Raw genomic sequence first — 10404 nt, forward strand, 5'->3', positions numbered from 1 at the left:
CCGTTTTACCTACTTCATTGTTACCTGTGTTCTTGAGACTTAAAGTTTACAGCACTGTTACATCTTACACCTGTTGTGTTTGCACTATAGTAGTAGTGGAACTGAACTTTTCAATTTAGTTGATTCTTATGTTACTGAGAACTGTGCACATTTACATCAGTGTGTTATCCACAAATAAAGGGATATAGAAATGTTCGTGTTTTTTTCAATTTATTGCTGCAACGTGGTATGCAATTTGCAAAACAGATAATGCATGTTTAATGCTGCGTTCCAGGCAGAGCCCGTAAATCACGACTTCAAACCACCAGTCACGCGTTCCAGGCAAGTCGTGCCAAACTGTCTGAGCGCATTTATTATTACTAATTTTAATGCAACGTTATATTGTCCTAAAGTCTATTTTTCCACCATGTACCACTTGCATAAACAACGCACCGTATATCAGAGCTCGGAACTGGGAGTACGTTGATCTAACGTTAGTACGTACATATAAATACACGCAATACATGAACATATTTACACAGAAAAGTTTATGTTGGATGACATTCCTTGAGAGCAACTGATTTGACAGCATTGATTTCTTAATTCATGGTTTCATAACAACGCAGGGGCACATATTAGTCAACTAATGCTTTTCCGTCTAGCTGCTTGTACCCACGCCATGCAACGCCGTTTTGTTAACTCGGACACTTGAGATCCACGGTGATTGTCCAAGCTGGAAAGCTGGAAAATCAAACATTTGACAGTCGGCGTACATGCTGGTAATCGGTGAGATTGTGGCAATTAACAACACAACAATATTTCACCAAAAATTATGATTTATGCAGAATAAAGTAGACTAAAACTTCACGATCACAATCAAACACAGTGTTCACCGCAGCTCCGTTACCTAAATTCCCAACATGCATTGCGTTGCTGACGTCACGTTCCCAGACTCTATAATAACATATCAAAATCATATTATGAATTTTCTTTTACCCAAATGTAAAAGTCTTATTAAAATGTACAATTTACTTTGCTTTCCTGTTTGTACAGTAGGCTATGGAAGCCCACTTCCGCCACTGAATAAATAATTAAAAAAGGTAATCCTGACTTTTTATCTCACAATTCTGAATTCTTTTCTTGCAATTGTGAGTTTACATCTCGCAATTCTTACTTTTTTTCTTGGAAGCTTCTTAGAAACTGGCAAGTGCGAGTTATGAAGTCAGAATTGCAAGACATAAAGTTGCAATTCTAAGAAATAAAGTCAGAATTGCGAGATTTAAACTCACAATTCTTACTTTAGGCCTAAAATACACAATTAAGATATAAAATATGTATATAAACTTGTCTTTTTCCCCCATTACAATTCAACTCAATAACTCGCGATTGCAAGTTTATATCTCAATTGTGAGAAAAAAGTAAGAATTACTATATATGCACTCGCAATTGTGAGAAAAAAGTTAGAATTTAGAAGTTTCTATCTTGCAATTCGGACTTTATTTTTCACAATTGTGAGTTTATATCACGCAATTATGAAAAATAAAGTCAGAATTGCAAGATATAGAATTACGAGATTTAACTCATTGCTTTATTACACACAATTAAAATGTAAAATATGTATATAAACTGGTCTTTTTTCTCCATTAAAATTCGACTTAATACCATGCAATTGCAAGTTTATATCTCACAATTGTGAGAAAAAAGTCAGAATTGCAAGTAAAATGTAAGAATTATGATGTATGCACTCGCAATTGTGAGAAAAAAAGTAAGAATTACGATATATGCACTCGCAATTGTGAGAAAAAAGAATTATGATATATGCACTCGCAATTGTGAGAAAAAAGTAAGAATTATGATATATGCACTCGCAATTGTGAGAAAAAAAAGTAATTGCGAGTTTCTATCTTGCAAATCTGACTTTATTTCTCACAATTGTGAGTTTATATTACACAATTATGAATAAAGTCAGAATTGCAAGATACAGAATTGCGAGATTTTAACTCAATTCTTGCTTTATAACACACAATTAAGATGTAAATATGTATATAAACTGGTCTTTTTTCCCCATTAAAATTCTACTTAATAACTTGCAATTGAAAAAAAAAAGTCAGAATTGAGGGACAAAAGTACGAATTACGAGATATGCACTCGTAATTGTGCGAAGTTAGAATTGGGGGTTTCTGTCTTGGAATTCTGACTTTTTTCTCATAATTGTGAGTTTATATCACGCAATTCTCTAAAAAAAGTGAATTATTTCTCAGAATTGCAAGTTTATTTCTCAGGATTGCAAGTTTATATGTCACAATTCTGACTTTAAAATACACAATCTCACAATTTAGAGAAAAAGGTCAGAATTTCGAGTTTGTATCACACAATTCTGAGAAAAAAAGGGAGATAAAAAGTCGCACTTACCTTTTTTTATTCAGTGGTGGAAACAAGCTTCTGTATTAGGCCTTTAGAGCATCTGCAAAGTTTTTCTCATTGATTTTTGGGTAATTGCAGAAAGTAAGCTCTGTATCAGCAAAAGTTTATGATTACTACATTCATTATTTATCACAATAATCTTTACAAATGATCACTGCTTTTATGAATTTTGAAGTCTAAATGCATTTGCTAAAATGAAAAAGATAAAATTGGGATATAAACTTTACAGCAAGGCCACATGACTTCAGTGTCACCACCAAGCGTTTGACAAATCTTTATTCAATCTTTATTAAAACTATGAGTTGAAATGTTTGAATAAAAAGTAAAGAAAGTTAAAAAAAAAATAGTTTGGAAGAGTGTGACTACACATGCTGTAAATTCGGACTAGTGTCCCCAACAACTTTTGTAGTGTCATTTAGCAACTGGTTAGAAACTACCTTTTTCAAGACAAACATTTTAAAAATCATAAGTGGGGTATTTAAAAATTCAAACTTGTTTCTGGGGTTTTGAGCAGTCTACATTTCTTTTTTTTTTTTTTTTTATTTACAGTCTCTTTTGGTCAAATGTCTTTTCGATGTACAAATGTGCAAGTCAGAGTTCACCAAACTTTAGTATGCAGCAGAAGTCAAAACTTTTTTGCATGTGCTTGCATTTCTTCTCTCCCACATTCACATGCCTATGAATGGAAGTGAAGGGAGTACTAAGACTTGTTAAATTCTCTTTTGGTGGAGTTCCTGAATAGCTAACATCGCTTACAGCACCTTTAAAGCCCTCTCCGTTCTTCTGCTGCAGACTGTTATGGCAGCTGAACCACGGGCATCCTTGCAGGGCATATAAGATGATTAAGAAAATCCTCTGGAGGGAATTCGAGTCTGCCTGTTCAAAAGCCACATTCTGCGGAAACATTTTGCCAGCGAGACAGTTGAGGAAAGTCTGGAATTGTCTGAATACCCGTTTTGTTTCAACACTGCTTACACTTGCCATGTGGAAGAAGGCTGAGAACTTCATAATTACTCTAGGTTTGGCATTGATCAGTAGACACATGCTAGACTATTAGATATCAGAGATTTTTGCCCAACACAAACTGTCGTTTGTTTGCTAAGTTAGTTTGCTGTTATAAACAGAAGCAACATGCAAACAAGCGTTATGGAGTGAGGAATTAATCTGTAGGGACTGTGTGTATTTCCTAAATATCTGCAGCTTCCAACGGCATGTCATTTGGAAATCCCATTTTATTATGATAATATTACATAAATGTTGAATGTGAACAGAAAAATGGCAGTAGTGTGATTAAGAACAGTACTCCAATTCTTCCACCTTGTGCTGACAAGTAACTTAGATGCCAAGCTAATGGAAACTTGTTTCCGCCACAGGGTTTAAAAAAAAAAGGTTATTGTGACTTTTTATATGTTACGACTTTTTTCTTACAATTGTGAGAAGACAGATTTCTAAGAGATAAACTTGTAAATGTGAGAAAAAAGTCACATTTACCAAAATTTCAAGATGCAAACAGTCTGAATTGCAAGATACAAACTCTGAATTCTTAAACTATGAAATAGAATTAAATAAATAAATAACAAAATTAAAAAATGTAAACCAGAATTTTGAGAAAAAAAAAATTAATACTGTGAGATGTAAACTCCAAATTCTAAGGAAAAGGATGTAAACTCAGAATTCTGAGGGAAAAAAAACCCCTCAATATCGTGGTATGTAAATTCAGAATTATGAGGAAGAAAACGCAGAATTCAGAGGAAAACTCAAAATTGCAAGATGTAAACTCAGAATTCGGTGAAAAAAAAAAAAAAACTAAAAATTGCGATATGTAAATTCAGAATTTTGAGGGGAAAAAAATCAATGTTGTGAGATGAATTCTAAGGAAAAGGTCAGAATTGCTAGATGTAAACTCAGAATTCTGAGGAAAAAAGTGAGAATTGTAAGATGTAAACTCAGGATTCTGAGGGAAACTCAAAATTGGTAGATGTAAACTCAAAGTTCTAAGGAAAAAAACTCTAAATTGCAACATATAACGAGATATAAACTCAGAATTCTGAGAAAAAAAAACTCAATATTGCGATATGTAAACTCAGAATTCTGAGGAAAAAAGTAAGAATTGTAAGATGTAAAATTAGAATTTAAAGAAAAAAAAATTGTGAGATGTAAACTAAGAATTCTAAGGAAAAAAGTGAGATTTGTGAGCTGTAAACCGAATTCTGAAAAAGAAAAATCAAGATTGTGATGTGTAAACTTAGAAATCCAAGAAAAAACTTGAAATTGCAAAATGTAAACTCAGAATTCTAAGGAAAAGGTCAGAATTGCTAGATGTAAACTCAGAATTCTGAGGAAAAAAGTGAGAATTGTAAGATGTAAACTCACGATTCTGAGGGAAACTCAAAATTGGTAGATGTAAACTCAAGAGTTCTGAGGAAAAAAGTGAGAACGGTGAGATGTAAACTCAGGATTCTGCAAAAAAAAACTAAAAATTGTGAAATGTAAACTCAGAATTCTGAGGAAAAAAGTAAAAATTGTAAGATGTAAAATTAGAATCTAAAGAAAAACAAAAACAAATGTGCAAGTCAGAGTTTACCAAACTTTAATATGCAGCAGAAGTCAGCAGAAGACTTTTTTGCATGTGCTTGCATTTCTTCTCTCCCACATTCGCATGCCTATGAATGGAAGTGAAGGGAGTATTAAGACTTGTTAAATTCTCTTTTGGTGGAGTTCCTGAATAGCTAACATCGCTTACAGCACCTTTAAAGCCCTTTCCGTTCTTCTGCTGCAGACTGTTATGAAAAAAGTAAGAATTGTAAGATGTAAAATTAGAATTTAAAGAAGAACAAAAAAAAAATGGGTGATGTAAACTAAGAATTCTGAGGAAAAAAGTGAGAATTTGTGACCTGTAAACTGAATTAAGAGAAAAAAAACTCAAAATTGCAATATGTAAAAAAATAAGAATTGTAAGATAAAAACTTGTAAACGTGTAAATTTAGAATTTCAAGAAACAACTTGAAATTGCAAGATGTAAACTTAGAATTCTGAGGGGAAAAAGTCAAAATTGCAAGATATATAGTCATATTTCTGAGATAAAAAAAAAAAAGCTAATTGTGAGATATAAACTATCAATAGCAAGAAAAACTACTATTCTACTCTAAATTCTGATATAAAAAGTCGCAATTCCTTTTTTAATTTTTTCATGGCAAAACAAGCTTCCATACAAGCTGAATTGTGGCCTATTTATTCTATTCGGGAGGTTCTCTATAAAACCACCATGTGTGACTCCACCAAGCCTTTTTATGAATGTTTTATTATTATTATTATTAATTCCTTTGACATATAATGAATGCACTTCAACTACACTTCATTTTCATCTCTTTCAGTGTTTTGTTTCTCGCGTGGCAGCTCGGGCATGTCAGTGGAAGTTTCACATCATCGCCTGCATGTGCAGACCCCCAGGACTCCCGGACCCCTCCATCCACTGCAGAACCTGGCTTTGAGGGCCCTTTATTCTCTGATCTGTCCCTTTGAATTCTGCTCCATGACCACAATCTTTTCAAGGGTCTCTTAAAGACCCGCCTGTGATTGGGGGAAGCGCAATCCAAACTGAAGTGCGTTTCCCGCAAGCATGCCTGACTCCATGGCTGCCTTGCAAGTGTGGCGTCCCTTCAGCCGTGCCAGGCAGTGAGCCTAATACAGTGAAAATGTGATCTTGCATTTCCAGGGATAATAAATAAATTGTTTCACAAGCCAGTATGTCCAAGTGGTTTCTGTGGAACTCATTTGCCAGCGAAAGTACTTATTTTGGGTCTATCTCAAGTCAAATCTGCGGTAAGAAATGTACCCCTGTATTTCATCACTTTTCAGCGACCATGTGATTTTAGAACAAACTTCCCTTAAGATTCACAGTCGGTGGAAATGCAGTTTGTGATTCAATCCAAACCTGAATTGTAAAATTGACAAGTCCTGTACAGAAAGTCTCGAGGCCTCGTTAGACAAGAACCAAACTCATTTTGGATCTTATTTTTTTACTTATAAACAATACACTACAAGACCTATTAGTTAAGAAAATTTAAGGAATAAATTGTATGGAAAACAATTCGTCAATAAGTATTAAATGTAAATGTCTAGAGAGCACACAATGAGTTATATCAGCAACATTTTTAAAGTTTAAACTATAACTTCCAACCAATCTCCATCACTTTTTAAAATTAAAAATCATTTTAATAACAAAAAAAATCTTAGGGCTTGAATAGCTTTGCTCCCAATATGGAAAAAAGTGCTGTTTTTCCAGTATTTTTGTTTAGTTTTTCAGTAAAATGTCTAAAGATTCTTAAATCTAGATATATATACTTAAGAAACAAAATGACATGAGATAGAAAGTCTTGTGGATCTGCCGATCTACTTAAAAGGGAATACTCTTTTATACACTCCCAGTCAAAAGTTTTTGAACAGTAAGGTATTTCATGTTTTTTTTTTTTTTTAAGAATTCTCTTCGGCTCACTAAGCCTGCATTTATTTGATTCCAAATTCAGAAAAGTAGTAATATTGTAAAATATCATTACTATTTTAAATAACTGCTTTCTATTTGAATATATTTTAAAATGTAATTTATTCCTGTGATCAAAGCTAAATTTTCGGCCTCATTACTCCAGTCTTCAGTGTCACATGATCCTTCAGAAATCATTCTAATAAGCTGACTTGCTGTTCAAGAAACATTATTATTACTATTATCAATATTTAAAACAGTTAAGAACATTTTTTTCAGGATTCTTCGATGAACAGAAAGATCCAAAGATCTCAAAGAAATTATAATTTTTTTTTTTACTTTTATTTAGCAAGGATGCTTTAAATTGATCAAAAGTGATGATAATGTTATAATGTTTCATCAGCAAAACCTGAAAAAAATTATACTGAGCTGTTTTTAACATAATAATAATAATAATATAATAATAATAAATGTTTTATGACCAGCAAATCAGAATATTAGAATAATTACTGAAGGATCATGTGACAGGAATAATGATGCTAAAAATTTAGCTTTGAAACCACATGAATGCATTTATTGTAAACAGTAAAAATATTTCAAAATGTTACTGTTTTATCTGTACTTTGGATCAAATAAATGCAGGCTTGGTGAGCAGAACCGACTTAAAAAAAAACATGAAAAATCTTACTGTTCAAAAACTTTTGACTGGTAGCAGAAACTCACTTAATTTTATTCATTTTCTCAGAAAACTAGACTCATTTTTGCATCTCAAGTAAATACATCTTGATTTAAGGCTGTTTAGAAGACTAAAACACTGTGAAAAATTGATTTTTTTAGCAATGCATGCAACAGTGTCGTGACTATATAAATTTAAAAAGTTTTACTCTTTACAGCCTTAATTTGTTAATCCTTTTATTTTTGCACAAGACATACATAAACTATTTGTATACAAACAAGCATTGAATTTACCTGGTTAGTGGCAGATAATCAAAAACAAGCATTAAGCAGAACATCTAAATATCTGAGCTTTTGCACGAAGGAGTTCGCGTGGTTACAAACTTGCTTATTAGATTAGTGACCTAGAAATGATTTTTCTAATTCATTTCATCACACAATGCTCCTTTGTTTTAAATTCGTTAAAAGCCCAAAACAAAAATGTTTATTTCCATGCTTTAAATTAGATTGCGAATCCTAGATTTTCAACGTGGACCCCAAAATCCATCCAATCCAGAAACTCCAATAGTTTTCAGATGTGTAAACATTTTATGGTTATTATCTACGTTTGAAAATGTTCGCAATACTTTCAAACTCACAAAACACATTGGATCATTTGTGACATTTTAGTCATTTTAGTATGAAAACATATATATTACATCAGTTTGTAAGGAATGTAAAGGCAAAAAGTTTCTTGTTAGAGCAGCAATGCATGTGGCATCTGCAGTGCTCTATAACTAACATTCTTATATCACAGTCATCCTGCCAGGATTGCACGCCCATCACAACCAAATGACATTAACTCTACCCCAGAGCAGAGAACTTCCATCGGAAAGACAGAAAAACATCTCCATGGATATTACTGTTCCCAACCCAAACCAATTTGGCCCTGTTTGTACACATATTTCTATTGTGCACTGTGTTAACATTTACATTTACTTTTAAAATAACATTTACGATGAAGAAATAAACATCCCGTGCCCTCATTTGACCAAAGCGTTCTCTCCATTCTTCAGGGTTTCCTCGCCCTGCTTATCAAGAATTTACTGAGCATATCTGGGCATTGGGCCACCTCTCCAGCACCCTGAAACCAACCCTTTTAATAGTCACTTCAAATCCTTTCTTTAAGCGTTTGGCTGAAAGTGCACTTCCAGCGGTGCTTGAACTTAATCTCTAAATGCCGAGCCAATCGCAAAGCTGGAGAAAGTTGAAGTGTAGAGTTGAATAGCCAATTAACACAGCCCTGCATGCTGATGAAGCCTGCTCAAGGAGTTTGTCTTTTACTGACCTACAATGAAAACCATGTCCATCTAATGAGAACCTGCTCACACAGCAGTTTCCACTACTTACATCTGATAGGAAGGAGCTACATTCAACTAAGGATTAGTTATTGGAATTAAATCAAAGCCATGAAACTATTCACTATTATTGATTCAATAAATCCAAATCGCATATGCAATTAATAACGAATGCATGCATGCCAAAAATGCCTGTGACCTCCTTGGTTAAGTAAGAGTGAATGATACATTGGTTTTGATGTGTTATGATGTCTCTATGTATCAAATACCACAACATATCATTCCTACCAAAACATAGTTTACTTTTTTAAGATCTCTTGGTATCAGATGTATGTGCTGATTCTTTGAAAATGCTTCATGGTCACAAAATATCATCAGAATATTTGCCCCAATAACATTCCTCATCATCACTATAATCTCATTTACATCCGCTGCGGTGATTATTGATTTCTAAAGAGCGTGAAATTGTGCCTCTTTCGGTCTTTGACACAATCCGGGCAACGCACAACAGGACTGAACGAGTTTCCATTTGTAGAGAGGGATAGTGATTATAGTTCAGTCCCTCAGAGATCAGTCCTGGCTGAAAAATTTTATGAACTTCGTAAATAACTAACTATGGAGGCCTATCAGACAAAATTTCAACCGACGTTCTACAAAAATAAGTATTACTGTATTTTTTGCAGCATTTGCTGTCACATATAAAGCACTTATGCAATGCTCTGACATCCTCTGCCAGCTTGTAAAACTCCAAGAAGTAAACATTCAAAAGAGCCCTCTAACCGCATTTTGTTAGCTCTCTGGATTTACTGTAACCACCGTTTGCTGTGTCATTTGTATGCCACCCATCTGATGCACTATTCCTGGCCTGTTTCCCTTTTCTCTCCACTGCACCAATGTCTAAAGATAAATCATCAAAACCAGGCTTTTTCTACAAGTCTGGGATCAGTATGTTTTTAAAGAAGTTTCTGTTGCTCATCAAGGCTGCTTTTATTTGTTAAAAAATCCAGAAAAACAATAATATTATGAAATATTATTTCAATGTAAAATAACTGTTTTCTATGTGAATGTAATTTATTCCTGTGATGCAAAGCTGAATTTTCAGCATCATTACTCCAGTCTTCAAAATCTCATGATGAAAAAATCATTCTAATATGCTGATTTATTATCAATGTTGAAAACAGTTCAGGCTGCTTAATATTTTGTTGGAATAAAAAGTTACAAAGAACAGCATTTATTTAAAATAGTAATCTTTTGTAACAATATAAACTATCATTTAAAAGTTTGTTGTCAGTAAATTTGTATTCTCTCTTTGCTTGAAAGAAATTCATACTTTCATTCAGCAAGGATGTGTTACATAAAAAAGTGATAGCAAAGACTTGTATTGTTAGAAAAGTTTTCTATTTTTAATAAATGCTGTTCTTACAATGACTGTATGATTTTGAGATCTATCTTCTTTTTTTTTAACACTGAGGACAACTAAGGGAGTCATATGCAACTATTACAGATGGT

This window comes from Garra rufa, chromosome 2 (genome assembly GCF_049309525.1).
Source record: "Garra rufa chromosome 2, GarRuf1.0, whole genome shotgun sequence".
NCBI classification, from domain to species: Eukaryota; Metazoa; Chordata; class Actinopteri; order Cypriniformes; family Cyprinidae; genus Garra; species Garra rufa.